This window comes from Lagenorhynchus albirostris, chromosome 12 (assembly GCF_949774975.1).
Source record: "Lagenorhynchus albirostris chromosome 12, mLagAlb1.1, whole genome shotgun sequence".
Taxonomy (NCBI): domain Eukaryota; kingdom Metazoa; phylum Chordata; class Mammalia; order Artiodactyla; family Delphinidae; genus Lagenorhynchus; species Lagenorhynchus albirostris.
The window spans coordinates 15,116,760-15,134,130 of NC_083106.1; the positions used below are offsets into that span (position 1 = coordinate 15,116,760).

Sequence of the window (17,371 nt, forward strand, 5' to 3'; positions counted from 1 at the left end):
TCTACTGCACTCTTCTCCCAAAATAATCAACATATTTTCAGGATGACACATAAAGCATTCTGATTTTAAAGTCCTTTGTCCGAGTGTTTCAGGTCAGACCTGATTGGGAACACTGCACCCCAGCTGACAAGAATGCCGAGCTCTCACTTGGTCATGAGAGCCAGCAAGACTCCGTGGAAACCAGTGAGTCCCAACGGATCAAAGAAGAGGTCAGCACTCAACAACTGCCTCCAACAATCCCGAAATAGAAACTATGCTCAATACAGGTACAACTGCTCAAATGGACCGTTCAATTTTATTGTAGAAGAACTCAAAATATCACCCCCCAAACCCAGAAATGTATAAAGGGAACTTCTGGCTCTCAGAGAAAACCATAATTTCTTCTTTGGAACTCGACTACTGGGAGTTGAAAAATAGTTGAGGGAGCCGTAAAGAACCAATCATTTTGCACTTTGTCTAGAAGGTGTCCTGGTGTTTAATGCTCCCGTGATACTTTTTTATTTTGTTCTCAGAAAAGTTACAGGAAGGGCAGCCAATGCTTTACGTCCTTTCTTGGCAGGTACAGATAGCAGTGAGGTGCACGTTCAGTCCTTGCAGAAGCACCAGGACACAGCAGTACGCACGTGGGCACAGGGAGCCTTTCCCGATGCATAGAAAAACTCTCACACCTGACAACAGCCAGCTGAAAAAAACAGCAAGTACGCCTTCAGAATCCATCTTCCCTTTCATATTCCTGGAAGGACCTATTTGTATACAAGTATTTTAGCCACTCTTGTATACAAGTCAATCTTCAAATACTTCTGCTCTTTATGTCTCTTTAGACACACGTCTCAAAAATAGACAAGAGGTCTTGAAACCTTTTAATATCTGCTGATAGAGAAATCTTTTCAAGGGACAGGTAGCACTCGACAACAATACATAGTATTTTTACTTGTTATTGTTGGTGGATTTAATATCACCTTGAGCTCTAAAGGAGGGTCAATTCTGCTTCCCGCCACTTCCTATCTTTCCATACATGTGAATCCTATCTTTCCATACATCTGAATTCGGTTTCTCTAAATGTTCCCAAGCAGCATACGCTCCTCACACAAAAGAAAACAATGTGATCTTAGGGTCATTTTAATGCAGGAAAATATTTCTGTTTGAGTTAATAAAGCATATTGTTTAGACACATCTGTTGCAAATAGGAAAAACTAGACTGCTATGAGCAAGGAAAATTAATGATACTGTGGGAGGTTGTCGCTGGAAACTGTGCTTCAAACTACTCTTTCCCAAGATACTTTACAATGTTAGATTGTGTTACAAGAAGTCTCCTCTGCCCAAACCCCATTTTAGTGCTGCAATAAGACGACATATTGCTGTCTCTTATAAGTTTGCTGAAAACACAAAGACTTGACTGAACAGATAATAGAAACAAGTAGCCTTCTTAGGCTTCAAAGACTAGGTATCCATAAAGTCGATGGGTGGAAATCCTTTTTGAAAGTCATGTCTACAGCCATTCAAGATTTTGAAAGTCTGATGTTGGGATGCTAGAAACTTGAAATCTTAGTAGTTAGGTGACCAAAGGTGATACAAACCCAGCCCTAATATATGTTTGAACAGGCCCAATTTTCATGTTGTAAGATTTGAATGGTTGGCATTCCCAGCTCTAAACAGACTAACATAGCAAATCAATTTTTAGAAGTCCATCTTTCTTATTGCTCATCAGTTTAAAACAATATGTGTGTGTGTGTATCTATATACATACCCCCTTTGTGGAAAAACTAAAGAATTTTATACATGCAGTTGGTATACGGGGCCGGGAGACAAGACACCTTGATTCTAGTTCAGTCTCTGGCACAAACTTGCTGCGCGAATTTGGTGGTGATGCCAACTTTCTCTGTGCCTCAGTTTCCTCATAAGCAACGTGAGGTATTTAGGACTAGATCTTTTTGGTGTCTAAAATTAACACCTATGTATGGCTGAGGTGAGCACAGAGATGGGTGGAGACACTAGGCGTACTGGTTATCTGGAGGGTAGAACTCTACCCCAAGCAGAGAAGAAGGGCATTTCTGGAATAGGCAAGATGACAAACAGATGGTAGGTCAGCGGCAAATGGACCAACAGAGCAGAGGGGGTATGGGATGGAGAACTAACACGAGATTCTGCTGGACAGAGCCAGACAAAAGAAGCCCTTGAAGGGGAAAGCCAGTGTTATCCTGTGGTGACCTCAGCTTGTTGAGAGGAAGGCCAAGTTTACCCTTGCTCTTAAACTTTCTACTCTTGGCAATATTCCAATCTGAATATATTGCCTTACTTTAGACAACTACAACTCTATCAGACTGCAGAAAGTGGAACATCTGGCCCTCTTAATACATTGTCCACATTATATGTCTGCATTATATTTACATAACTTGCCTCTTTTATCCAGAGTGCTGCCAGGGTGGAAGGAGGACTCATTTTCCTGTAGATACAGCATCATGAAGGATAAATAGGTAACAAAATTGCCTACATTGATCTATGTAACTTGGATGCTAAATACCACAAGAAGCCTGTCCTCCTGGTTATAACGTAGCCCCACTCAGCTGTCCAAGGCAGAAGCCTGGAAGCCATCCTTCAATTATTGGACTACTTTCCTCAGGCCCTGTATCTACAGTTTATGTCTGAGTTCTAAAGATAGAGGAATAGAGAGCAGAAAGTATTTTTTAACAGAGTAATTTTCACTTAAAACTCCACCAGGTATTTAGAAGCATCTGCCCCAATTCTGCACACAATACACTGTGACTCTGGCATGTGCTCCACAAAGCAAAGCACCACCTGGCCTCGGGTGGGCTCTGTGCGTGAGTGATTCTGGATGGCAGCGTTGGTTGGATGTCAGGCACTTCCAGTCATGGAGAGCTCAGCAACTTAGATCAGAAGATGAGGACAAGACCACAGCTGTTCATAATATGAGATGTGCTCCCCTCCCTCCAAGGTGCCAAGAAATAACTTGAGGAACTTTGTAGAAGTGCGGTCTGCAATAGTATGTAGGGATAAGAGCCAGGGATGGAAAGATTATACTCAGAACTATGTTTTATTTAGAAATAAAACTGCCACAATTAAGTATAATTGCCTCAATTTCATGGGCATTTTCGGTTGCTTACCCAGCATCTACTTTCCACTTCTCCCTTCACAACAGCTTGTTTTGCGGAGGCATCCACCCCCTTGTCCCTCCTACTCACAGTCACATCCTATTTTCTCTAAATGGTTCATTTGGGAACCACATTCTCCTGAATCAAGACACCATATTATTTAACCCATTTATTGAGCAACTGCTCAATATACAAGAGGGAGCAAAACTAAATAATTTGCCTTTTAGGCTAAAACCTGGTGGTGGGGAGAGAGAATTAACCTTCTTTCTCTATATAAATACAAACATTGGATGTTTAAATTGGTGCTCCCAAAGCATAGATGATTTGTTTAATTGTAAGTCCGAATGAACTTCCAAGAAGTAGTTGGAAATAATTAGAAGAAAAAGTTTTCTTGGATGTCTTTCAAGATATTCAGAAGAACGATCATGGAGGAAGAAAAATAAATTTAAGTGTTCAATATCTCACAGCAGGTCAGCCGGTCATGTCAACGAACCTCTTACCATCTGGTTTTTGTCTTCTAAAGTGACCCCATGAGCATTATACTTATTTTCATAAGTGTTTAGAGTTTCTCAGATAGGAAAGCTCATGTTCATAAAAATCATAAATGTGGAAAACTTAGAAATTTTATTTTGTGTCTAAGAAACACACAGTTGAGACTGGTCTCTAGATATACAAAGAGGTACAAGAGTTCATTGAGTTCCAAAGGCAAAAACCCTACATCCCCCATGAGAATCCAGCATTTTACTATTTGCTTCTCAGGCTCACTCAACTCTACACATACAGGCAGAACCAATTTAAAAATGGAGCACATTCCAAAAGACTCCTGGTAAATGGTTGTTTATTTCTACAGGAAAATGTGTTCCAGGTTCTATTGGTATAGAGGGTTCCCAGCTGCTTTGCCTGTAAAAGCTTTTTAACCCATAATGATTCTCAAATGTGGGATCTAACCATAGGTTATCAGTGTTTTTATGGAAGAATATGTCTCAGAGACCAGGGGGTAACCCTGATTGGGAAGATGGAGACTTGAAAGGCAAAGATTTCCTTACCCTCCCCCTTCTTCTCTCCTTCAACCTACTATTACCATAACCAGCCAATTCTCACTTTGGGATTTATGAGGGAGGAAGGCTATCATGATCTGCATGTTCCTCCTTTCTACAGCCCACTCTTCTTCTTCTTCTTTTTTTTTTTTTTTGGCCGCACCCTGCGGCACGCAAGACCTTAGTTCCCTGACCAGGGATTGAACCTGCGCCCCCTGCAGTGGAAGCGTGGAGCCTTAACCACTGGACCGCCAGGGAAGTCCCTGGCTCACACTTCTGAATCACTTACTCCTCCCTCCTCTCCCTAAGAGGTCCACACAGGGCATCATTCTTACATTCTCCTCATGCTCCTCTCAGGATACCAGGCCCCATCTTACTATTCATTTCAAAGCATTCCCCCTAAACTCTTACACAAAGTAAATAAGAATGCCTGGGTATTAGAGTTTCAAAATTCAAACTGGCATAAATTATAAATATATCAAACTTGAAAGTGCTATATAATTGTAATGTGCTTCTATTATTGCTTTGATATGTTGACGAAGCTCTCCTGAATCATTCTTATACACGATTACTCACGTCTGTATGACTTATAGTTTTATAGCTAATATGTGTCTCTCTACACTCTGATATCAAGACACATGGCCTCATAAAAATGTTTATGCCACATTTTCTAGTTGTGAGAAGTTCTACAAATATTGGAATCGCAATTGTTTATATGAACAGTGGGGAAGAATATTAGTATTGGCAACCGGCCACCAAAATGCCCTGAACTGCTTTCCAGGTACAGTATGGGTTAAACAGGCTCTGTTTGCCAGAGGACTTCCCACACATAGCTTTATATCTAATGAGGAAAAAACACACTCCAAAATATTTTTCAAATGAACTTTTGGAAAACAACCCTGGCTTAAATTGAAGATTGCCTGCGTGTAACATATGCTGTGTATACTCATGGTGTTACTGACGGAACCCTTATTACGTCCCAGTCTTTCCCTACAGAATCCTAGTCTTGAATGTTCAAATATTCTTGAAAATTGTTGAAGTTTTGAAATTTTTCTTTGCAAAGTTCCTTTTCCTAAGAGAGAGATCTTCCCAGATCCCAGTGGTGGTGCATGCTGAGTCAGCCGGCGCCTCTACACCTTCTGGGGTTTTATCTAGCATCGCCTCCTGGACGGACAAGGGAGAGGTGGGCACAGAGCAGAGAATTAATGCACCGAGCCGGGTGTTCCACAGCTGGGGGATGTGGTTCCCAACTCTTCACCCCCTCACCTTGACCCCAAGAAGGAAGAAGCCCATTCCCCTGGGAAGGGTTCTTCCAAAGGCTCTCACGCAGTTCAATTTCACAACTTTAAGCCTGAAGACAAAGGAGACTTTTTTTCTTAAGTAAACATTTTAATAAATAACTTCTCCATATAGGCAAAATATTGCCAAAATTAGTAATCTGCATTTTGTTTAGAAATAGACTTTGCAAATGCATTTAAATGTGAATTTAGGATGGAACACACACCTTGGCAGGTGAAACTTGGCTACAACGTGTTTCAAATGATTATTTTGCCAATACTTATGTTGTTGAAAGAGAGGGTCCCCAAACCTCCAGTTAAAATGATAAAGTATGGAGTTTTAAAAACTGGCTCTGAATACGGGGTGATTAAATAAAGCTAAAAGACCCATCATTACAACTTATATCTACCTATAATTCTTAATGGTAATTCTTTATTTGTCATTAACTATTTTCAGTAAATTGACTTGTACTGTACTTCCCTGTTATTTTTTATTTATTTTTTTTGCGGTACGCGGGCCTATGGCTCACGGGCCTAGCCGCTCTGCGGCATGTGGGATCTTCCCGGACTGGGGCACGAACCCGTGTCCCCTGTATCAGCAGGCGGACTCTCAACCACTGCGCCACCAGGGAATCCCCCCTGTTATTTTTATCATTAATTTAAAACACAGTTCCTTAAGACTAAACTGTATTTGCAGATTTTATTTAAAAAACTATATATATAAACATATAAATGTAGACAGAGCAGAATAATGATGCATCCTTTCATCTACCTTCTACAATGATCAACTGATGGCCAACCTTGTTTCATAACTTTCCCCACTCAATCTCATTCCACTCACAGATTACTTTTTAGCCAATTTTATTTAAGTACAATTTGTATACAACAAAATCCACCATTTTAGCTGTGCCTTTCTGTGAATTTTGACAAGGCATACAATTTTGTAACCTCCTTTACTGTCAAGTTATCAAGATATAGAAGTTTCCCATTGCACCAAAGAGTTCCCATGTTCCCTTTCATAGTCAATTCCCTATCCTTAGCCCCATCCCCTGGTAATGCTGTTCTCTATCCCTGTAGTTTTGCCTTTGTGATAATGTAATATAAATATAATCATACAATATGTAGTCTGTATATGAATCTGGCTTCTTTTACTTAGTCTAGTACCTTTGAGATTCATGTATGTTGCCAAAAATACCTGTATTTCGTTGCTTTCTATTGCTGAGCGGTCTTCCATTGAGCAAATGTAGCATAGTTTGTTTATCCATTCACCAGCTGATGAATATTTGTTTTCTTTTGTTTTTTCCACTTTTTTGGCAATTGTTAATAAATATATCTACTCTAAACATCCACATACAGGTTTTTGTATGGATTTATATCTTCATTTCACTTGAGTAAATATCTGAGAGATTGATGAGTTGTATGGTAGTTTATATTAAACTTAATAAGAAACTACTAAAGTGTTTTCCAAAATGGCTGAACCATTTTGCATTTTCACCAGCAGTGTACAATGCCCTGTACCCACACCAGCATTCAAATAACTGGGATCTAATTGTGATTTTAATAAGAATTTCCCTAATAAATGATGATGTTGATCATCTTTCATTTGCTTATTTGCCAACTGTATCTCATTTTTAGTTAAGTATCTGTTCAAATCTTTTATTAATTTTTAATGATGTTTTGTTATTATTGCGTTTTTAGAGTTCTTTATATATATATATATATATATTTTTTGTGTGTGTGTGTGTGTGTGGTACGCGGGCCTCGCACTGTTGTGGCCTCTCCCGTTGCGGAGCACAGGTTCCGGACGCGCAGGCTCAGCGGCCATGGCTCACGGGCCCAGCCGCTCCGCGGCATGTGGGATCTTCCCGGACCGCGGCACGAACCCGTGTCCCTTGCATCGGCAGGCGGACTCTCAACCACTGCGCCACCAGGGAAGCCCTCTTTATATATTTTTATCATATATGTATATTATATTTTCTCCCAGCTTGTGAATTATCTTGTTTATTTTCTTCTGTCTTTCAAATAAAGAGATTTTTTAATTAAAAAAAATAATAAAATAAATATAGAAGACCCATCATGAAAAAAATGGTCCCTTCAGTTTAAAAGTGCCACCACATTTTTATCTCTAAATGATCTCTTCTCTGACTCTTCCTCAGGCTTATTTTTTATAGCAACATCCTCCCCACCAGACTGTCCCAGCGGAAAACCTGGCCAGGAGGGGAGGGGAGAAAAAGTTACCTGGACTGAAGAGGCAAAGAAGAAAAATGAAAATCTGCCCAAGAAAAAAATTTAGGCCTAGAAAATAATAGTTATGAAGACAATTAGAATATTTCCTATCTTGGAGGTTCTCCAAGAAAATAAAACATGAGTGTATATACAGCCATGTTTTAAGATTGCCCAGGGCTTAAAAGGCAGTTTTGTGAGAAATACTGGATAGTAAGATTTCTTGGAGTTTCAAAGTTTACTCTGCAATATTCTTCACATTCAGAACTACGAACAAAGAAATTTGGGCTAATCATGCTACATGAAGACATTTACCTGGGAACCCTCTGTACTTAAAACCAACGCGCAGGCTACTGATTCCATCTGAATATATGTGAACCTTCTTAAGTTTGAATCCAAAGAGTCTGTGAATAGTTAGTTACACATCAGGCACCAGGCTATAGATCATATGCATAAGACCTAGTCCTGCCTTTGAACTTTTAGTCCATTAGAGCAGGAATTAACAACACTCAAGAAGGATTTTTAAGACCACAAAGCAGTGTCAAGACGCACTACAAAATTAAAATTGCTAAAAAAATTGTTCTGAAGCTAACTTATATACGAGGAAGCAGATAGAATCAGGCTGGAGTCATTTATGAAGGAGGAGGAACCTGAACTGAGTTTAAGAGGATAGATAAGGTCTCGATAATAGTATTACTGCGATCACCCTCCAGCTCCATTTGAGAGCCTGCCAGGCTCTCACCACAGCTGGCATTGTACATGCACTCTCTGGACCCACAGCTAGACTGTAGTGAGTTTATCGTCATGACTTTATAGCTGAGGATGGCAGAAAATGTGCCTGAGGCCTCCCAGGAAGGAGATGAGCCGCCCAGGTCCAACTGACCCCAGAACCCACGGTGTTTCCCTCATGACAACTCCAAGGAGTGGAGACGGTTCTGGGTGGCAAAAAATAGACTTTTCTAGAACAGTTGACTTCAAGATGAAAAGCAAAAATAGGTCAGAGCTTATGGAGCAAGGAACAATGTATCCCTGTGAATTTTAGACTAGACACCTGACATAATTAACCCAGCCCTGTGCGTGGACCAGGCTGGTGGGCAGCATGAACTGGAGGTTCACGAATTTGGAAAAACCATAGAGAAAGAGAATCTGGTTCTTCTGCCCCGATGTGGTACCACAGAGGTACGTGGCATGGCTGAGCTGCAGGCGGTATCCCACATTCCAGGGCAGCAAAGAAGATGGTGGACTTGTACTTGTACTTGGGTATTTATAACTCATCCTGTTTCTTAAAACTACTGGTTGTGAGACTTCGGGCAATGACTTAAATTTCTGAGAATTTCAGTCTCCTAACCTTGAAACCCAATTCATGATGATAACTGCACAAAGCTAAAAGGATGAAATAAGAAAAAGCATATAATGTGTAGCATGTGGCAAACATTCAGATATTCACCTTTCCCTTCTCTGAAGTCTGTGGAAATGGAAAAGAAGGGCTGAGACAGATAGAGAAGTAAATTTAGGGAGATCTAGTGACAAATTAGCTATCAGGGGTGGAGGTGGGGAGTGGGGGAGGAAGGGAGAAAGATGTCAAATGTGCACGTGAAATGATAAGCCTGCACAAAAGTATCTTTATTTTCCTCAAATAGGAGTTAAAAGGTAGTTTTAGGAATAAGTGGCCTTAGAGGTAACTGGGAGATCCCCAACTGAAAACACTCAGAAAAGAGTTAGAAATGAGACGGAGAGCTTAGAAACAAAAGAGAGACCAGAAAAAAAAAGGATTTGGTGATCATTTGCCTAAGAGCCTGGTTGCTATAATATTCCATTTATGAGGACTTGTGAAATTGCTAAACTCTGTTTATCTTTGAATGACTATGCTTTAGAAATCAAAGGAATATATATGAAGTTACAACATTTTAAGAAATCCAATTCCACATTTTTTAAGACAAAGAATATTAAAAGAAAATACTCTACTTAATACAGGACTTAAGATCAATTGCAACTCCCGTCTTTCAATTTAAAACACAATGATTGCTTTAATACCTGACTTAACTCTAGAAAGCCTTTATCACAAATGTAATCTGCCTCTCCAGAGCAGGCTTTCCTTATGGCATAGGAAAGTCATGATGGTGTAAGGCAATAAAACACAGATTTTAAAATTATGCATACCTTGGAAAATGCAGCTGAAACAGCAATAGTTGGGATCTGAAATGAGACAGGAAGCAAGGGGCCAAGACAGAGGCGGAGGGGATGTCAGCTTTATTCAGTCAACATGAATACAGGCCTTGCTTACCTAAAGCTATGGTGGATAATTCTGTTGTACGGACTTCCTAAGCTTGGTGAATCTGGTCCAGTGCTTCTCCAAGTTTCTCAGATATTACAACGAACTGTCTGTTCCCGACACTAGATTCATTATCTACAGCTGCCAAAAGCAGATCTGGCACCACTGGACTCATCTGGTTCTTCTGACATTTTAAGGGACGGCCTTTCCGTGTCTATTAGATGGTCCCTTTGCAAGCCCTGGGCAGGTCTATCCAAGGTTCATCATCAGCGGCAGATGTTAAAAACATGAGACCTTCAAAAACCCTCTGCGAGCCCATACTTCATGGGGATTGGATATTCTATCTGGTTTCCAAAACAACAATTATCTTGCACCTAGCTACATAACAAGTGAATAACTTATTAGCCTCTGTGTATCTAAAGTACAGCTTTGAAATATACAAAGGAAAAACTGATAGAACTAAAAGAAAAAATTAACAATCCACTCAACACAATTAAGTTCCAAAACAGCTCCCTCAGAAAATGACAGGTCAAATGGAGCAAAAGTTAAGTAAGGATACTGATAATCTGAATAACAGTTAAATGATTTTGATTTAATCGATAACTTTGTACCCAACAGAAAATAAGCATTATTTTCAAGACATGGGACATTCACAAGTGAATAATTTATATGGGAAGTACATCTCTTTGGATCATATTTCTAGGTCCTTTGGTACTCTAAGTTTCTGTTACCACTTTTTTTTTTTTTTTATCACATACTGCTTCACAGAAAGGTTACTTGTTAGATGTGTTTTACCTTCTCTGGCATACTTTACAACCTTTCCAAGGACAGAAGCCTTGTCTTCTTGCCTTTGCATCCCTCACAATACTTACTGCTTTACACAAAGTAGACATTCATTTATAAAACGATCATTCTAAAACAGATCACTTTTCATGATGTATCAATAACAACCTATGCTAAATAATTTTATGCTACCTCTTTCCAATAAGGAGTCCCTCAGAATCTGTCAAATGTTATTAAGTTGGAGGCAGTTTAATAGAAAAAGGTTTAAGGAAACTTTCTTCCACAGTAGGATTTCAGAACACTGAACGTCACCCTTTGCTGATCCCTGATCCCTTTGCCAGTGGCTTAGCCGAACGCTTCAAGATGCTTCACAAGCTGCATGCATGGAACATACAGGTCAGTCTGAGGGGAGAGCAAAATGGGAGGGAATCCCTCACCATCAAACTCAGGGCTGGTTCCATTACTGGTTATCCAGATGGAGCTCTTGGAGTCACTGTATAGAGTTTTATCCTCCAAATGTCCTGTTCGGTTCCTCTACCGAGACACGTCACAATTAGGGCTTCAATTCGTCTATATTTCTTCCCATAACCCATTTCTGTGTTTGTGCTGGTCACTTCCTCTTTCCATATTACATTGGCATTTACCAAGCCATCTTCCACAGAGCAGCACAGTAATAGGTCAAAAAACTAGCAGGTGGGGAAGGGGGCTTTGGGGAGGGAGGAGGAATTTCATTTCAATAAGTCTGAGAACCTTGCCTGTAACACTTCCTTGTTGAAGACGTACAGTTCAAGGCAGCATAGTAAAGGCTCTGCAGAAAAAGTAATCATTAACCTTGCTTAAATCCCAAACTTATTTGACCATGAAGCCCCCCTCCCCGTCCTTGTTTTTGACAGAAACCTATTACCATAATTCCACAAAATTGAGAACATACTGTCCTGAGAATCCTCTTATACTCAATGCCAGGAACGGGAACTAGTTCCTTATTCCAAAGGTCATCCCTTCATGAGAAAACAAGTACCTTTTTTTTTTTTTTTTTTTAAACTTATGTCCTTTTTCTCTCAAAAATAGTTGGGGACTTCCCCTCATACCTTTCCCAGATACAATGAAGGATCTACAATGAAGAAGTTTTCCTCCTTCACCCCTCCCCCCCACCAAACGGTGTCTAGTCTTTATACCAGCTTAAGGTATGCAAACTTCCAGAAGATATTAAAAAAAATTTTTTTAATTTTAATTGTGGTAAAATACATATATTTTTAAGCGTACAGTTCCATAGTGTTAAGTACATTCACACTGTTATGCAACCCATCTCCGGAACTCTTTAAAAGGAGACTTTTTTTTTTTTTTTGTGGTACGCGGGCCTCTCACTGTTGTGGCCTCTCCCGCTGCGGAGCACAGGCTCCGGACGCGCAGGCTCAGTGGCCATGGCTCACGGGCCCAGCCACTCCGTGGCATGTGGGATCCTCCCGGACCGGGGCACGAACCCATGTCCCCTGCATCGGCAGGCGGACTCTCAACCACTGAGCCACCAGGGAAGCCCAAAAGGAGAGTTGCCCATACTCAGAAAGCCAAATCTGTACGTCTTTCTGAACGTGTAATTTTGTGCTATATTTTTGTAACCACTATATTTAGTTATTATAACACTTTTAATTTTCGATTATCCTTTAAAAATTATTTTCATGACGGCTCCATGTTAAGAGATAATCAAGGGATTTTGCAATGGAAGAAAACTGATGGAAAGCATCTCAGTGACTTTTTAAAGATCCCACTGCATTAAGTCCCTGTCCTCTAGCTTAGTGCCAAGAATTGCACCAGATGGGTATATTATTAGCAATGTCTAGGGCAATATAATTAGTTATTTATTCACAATGTCAATCATTTATGCTGTAGCCACCGATAACTCTTCTATTAGCTGCCTTCCAATAAATCTATCAGCCTTAAGTAAAACACTTCCTGGAACACAGTGGCAAGGTCACTTACAGGATATGTAAAGGGCTGGGCAGTGTTGATTCCTCACTGAGCATCCTTCATTGCATTGTCTGTAAGTCTTAAGGGTAATAAGCCACAGTATTGCAACCCCACAAAGCCTTCAGCTTCAAGACTTTTGAGGTACCACAGAGCATGTGGGCCTCCTGCAATTGCTCACGAAAGGGCCGTGAGAGTCCTCAGCTAGGGATGGACGATGCCAGAGTGATGTTTATTCCCTCCAGAGAAGAGCATGACCACATGGTAGGGGTCAGAAAATGCTAGCAAGAACTGTAAAGGGTGCCCCGAGCACCCCAGTGCCTGGTGTGTACCTTGGAACATTTAAGTGGCATCTCTCAGATACTCGGGCAGCTCTAGGCTGTGTGCTCCTAAACTCCACCCCTGATGCACTTTCCTCAAAGAACCGGGGCAGGTGAAACCCTGGACAAAAAGACACCAAGAATAAAATGTATGGGAAAGTTTATTCAGGAAAAAAATATGTTTATATGAGTATGGGTACACACATATCTTTTTGGTGGTATTTCAAAGATGCAGTCTTTTTAAAAAATTATTTTATTAATGTATAATTGATTGACAATGCTGTGTGAATATCTGCTGTACAGCAAAGTGATTCAGTTATTCATATGCATAAACATCCTTTTTCATATTCTTTTCCATTCTATATGTAATAGTTTTCATCAAAGATATAGTCTTGAAGCTGAATAACACAAGCACACACACACACACACACACACACACACACACATCATACTAAGAGAAAATAATGCATTCTAATTCCTTTGGGGTCAAAAACTGTGAAAAATAGGCCTGTACTCCTCTGATTTTTCAAAAATTAGCTGGAGAGAGCGGCGCTTCTCCCTAGAATTCTCTTGTTTTCCTAGCTTAATTTGATCAACTGGTACCCAATGGCATCTATTGGCCTACTACCCTGGAGAGAACAGTTCTTATCTATAGCTTGTGGGTAACAAACTGGTAGATTATTATTTTATACTGATGTACCATATACATTTTTGTGTACATGCCCAGATATTTGCTAGTCTGAGAACTAGAAGTTTTGCAGTTCACTTATATACCCCAAACAATTTCAGAACACTTCAGAAGTATAACATGATTTGGGGGGGGTTATCAATTTAATTATATGTATTTACATTTAAAATAAACAATTGTTTTAGAAATACAGGGGTACTTTTTCCTTTTGGAGGGCTAGGAAGAGGGAGCGTGGGGTGGCCTGGACCAGCCTGAGAACAGCATGGGGTGAGGGGAGTCTAGGGGGGCACCAAGGTGGAGAAGGCCATCAGAATACCTTTTCTGTTGTTGTTTTAGGAAGTTCTAGAAGGGAATTCCCTGGCAGTCCAGTGGTTAGGACTCCAAGCTTCCACTGCAGGGGGCATGGGTTTGATCCCTGGTCGGGGCACTAAGATCCAATAAGCCTCACGGCACGGTGAAAAAAAAAAAGTTCTAGAAAAGTAAAAAAGCTCCTTCTAACCCAGCTATTTTTGTGAAAGGGTAAACTGAGTCTCGAGATGGAGGCTGACCACTGAAGGGTCACCCACCCCTCCAGGCACTGGAGATGTGGCCCTTCCAGTATCCGATCTCCACCGTTGTTACCTCAAACCAGAGGCCTGGAGCCCTAGTTCTCGGGAGGGGGAAACATGACTTTTCTAAAGAAGGAAATTAGCTCATTCATTCTTTCAGCAAACATTTGAGCTTCCCTTATGTCTGGCTTTTTCTAGGGTATATAGCAACAAGCAAAACATGCAAAGACCTGGCTCTGAGGGAGTTTATATTTGAGTGGGTACCAATTTTGAAAAAGAAGTTCATCAGACATTCAACACACTTACTTTAAATGAACAAGTGACTTTTATAAGATATTCTTATCTGGCCACTGCAGTTGAAGACTGACAAAGTTATTTTCTCCAACACTAGATCATGGCTTCAGAAACAAACAAAACCGGATCGGTCATGGTAATTGAAAATGTCATGTACTCAGTAACACAGATCAGCAACCAGGGAAGATCTAAGAGCTAAAGTCCACATGCCCACAGCAGCAAGGAGCAGGGGTCGCCACTGTTCTCATGGAACACACACTTCTCAGGCAAAAATGCTTGTCCAAAATGGGACCAAAGAATCCTGAGCTAGTCCCGCTTCCCCTTCCCTTATTTTGCGTATCATATTACAAAGGAAACAGAATATCAGTGGGTCTCTCAGGAGAGAAAATATTTCTTTTATTCTAAGAAAACATCATGAATAACCACAGCTATCTAACCTAACAAGATGTCATTTCTTTCTTTGGAGACGAACCATGTATCTCTCTGGTGAGCAGACAAGTCTATATACGCATTTCCAGAGAAGGTAATCATTTCTGAAAAAGAAATGATTATTCCACTTCAAAAAAAGAAAAAAAAAAAAGCGTTCAAATGACTGAATCTGTCACATATATAGGGTGTGCCTGACTGCGACCCAGGTAGGGGCACATGACGATTTTCTTGGGCTCTGAGGCCCCTTCCTCCATAAAAAAGAATATTAAAAATTATATTTTATGACTGCCTTGGTATAAAGAAAAATATAATCCAGGCTGGGTTCATTATTATATATTCACTATTTTTCTATTTATTTTGGGGGAAAGAATTAAAATTAAAACATTTTCATGGGCCACTAAAAGCATCATGGCCCCAGGCACTGTGTGTAATGGGTAAGTCAGCTCTGGACCTCAGACTCTTGATTTTTAAGCTACTCAGCATTCTAGTCATACATTAGACAAAAGAACTTCTAGGACTTTCTTGCCAGTAATGAAGATCTGCGGTAAGAAAACCACTATTTTACCAGTTAACAAAATACCGATGGACTCTGAACTCCAACACAAGCAAAGACATCTTTATTCCATTAAAATACCATTTGTCTTTGTAATAACTCTGAGTACCTCAACAAGAATAATGCAGTGTATCAAATATTCATAATTCCAACAAAGCATGATTATTGTGCTAGTTAAAGGCAGACTCTAACCCCTTGTTGCACTTATGCTTTAATGTTATTTTTATTTTACTGTTTGGTTAAAAAAAAAAGACCTGGTGTAGAATTGAAAGTATAAATGAGTAAAAGGATAATGCTGTGCTTACCAGGACTGAGTTTCTTCACATATTCCTTCCATTCTAGTAAGCATTTGATATGGAATTGAGTAATAATGTCAGTTTAACATTTCAAGTCTTGCCAAATAGCTTATGATGTGGTCAGAGTATGATAAATTAAAGGACTTAGGAAAGGAGAAACAGAATAAAATAACTGCCTAGACCTTAAAAAAGGGTATATCTCCCTCCTTCCCTTCCCTCTTATTGTTCACTGTGGTTTTTCAAGTACTACCACCACAAAATTGCATTGAGATTTTAAATCTTAAAGAAAAAAGAGGAACTTAAAAAGAACAGGAAGAACTTTTCTCACCAATGAAAAGCATTTAAAATATTAACCAAGAGACTGACTCATTAGCAGTAGCGCGCCAACAGGAAGGTATGATTCCAACTTGGGTCACACTATGGTTTACGCTTCCTGACTCCATTTTTATTCCTCATGTATGTACTTTGAAATATGAATTTTCTTTTGTATTTCACCCTCTGGTTATAATATTTGTTATTCTGTCTTACAAAATAGTTAAAAAACAATATAAATTTGGCTCTTAGAGGGTACTTACACAAAAATACCTAACAAACCTAAATTACAAATTTATTAATCTTTTAGCATGTTTCATACTCAAGTGGTAAAAAAATGAAAACAGCTCACTTTTATGGTTGAAGCCTTTCCAGTGTCTTCACCCACCAACTGCTAACATCCGTCTCCACCTGTAGCAGAAACACAAAATATAAATTGCTTTTTACTTTTCCAGAATGATTTCAGTGGAACATGGATGAGAAATCTGGGCCAATTTTAAGGGGCAAAAGGAAGACTGGATGCAAAAAGACCATAATTTTCCCAGGAAAAAGTCACCTATGCTACTGGTCTATAATAGACCTATAGCAATAATCATAACAATTTAACTTAAAAAACAACTTACAGGGTGTGGTGTTAGAAAGTTACTGTCCAATCTTGATTTTCCCTTTCCCTTGAAATACTCAGAAAATCTAAAAAAGACTTGAACTTTCAATAGCGCTAAAAATTAAGTTCAATGACTTGCCAGGAGCCAAGAAGAATTTCCTTTACCAGGAAGAGAGATGAAACTCCAAGGAGCAGAAGGAGAATGGATGATTTCACTCAGTCTCAACCCTCGTATCCTTATCTCTGAAATGCAAGTCTTCCACAGGATGTGAACCGCCTTCTAAGGCCATGGCCACTCTATCCCTGAGCTCCTCTCTATGGCTGTAGCCAATAAGTCCTCTCAGTTTCCATCTTTGCAAAGCACTTGGGGTGGGAAGGTAGAAGTTAATGGGAGTAATGCTTAGATGTGGTAAAGTCTGGGGTTGCTTTTTTTCTGGTCACTATTTTTGAAAAGAAAGAACCACAGACATTATATAATGGAAAAACAAATGTGCCTAGATATGTATCAGATAGGTATCTTCATGAACAGAAGTTACTTGAAAATATTTCCACTTGACTGAGGGATGAATCCAAATAAAGAGTGAAAAAGTAGTCACGTAGTAGCACGGCTGGTAAGCATTAAAAGCAGTAAATAGGGAATAAAGTATGCTAATTATTCTAAAA

The 17,371-nt window shown here is 39.8% G+C and overlaps 1 long non-coding RNA gene across 1 annotated transcript in view; it reads right to left on the minus strand.

Moving 5' to 3' along the window:
• Positions 1-329: 329 nt before the first annotated feature.
• LOC132530719 (uncharacterized) overlaps positions 330-17,371 on the minus strand; it is a 74,467-nt gene continuing 57,425 nt past the window's right edge. Inside the window, exons 2-3 of the long non-coding RNA XR_009543861.1 lie at positions 16,457-16,515; positions 330-682 (exon numbers count right to left, since the gene is read on the minus strand). This is a non-coding gene — a long non-coding RNA (uncharacterized LOC132530719). The remainder of the gene's footprint in view (positions 683-16,456; positions 16,516-17,371) is intronic.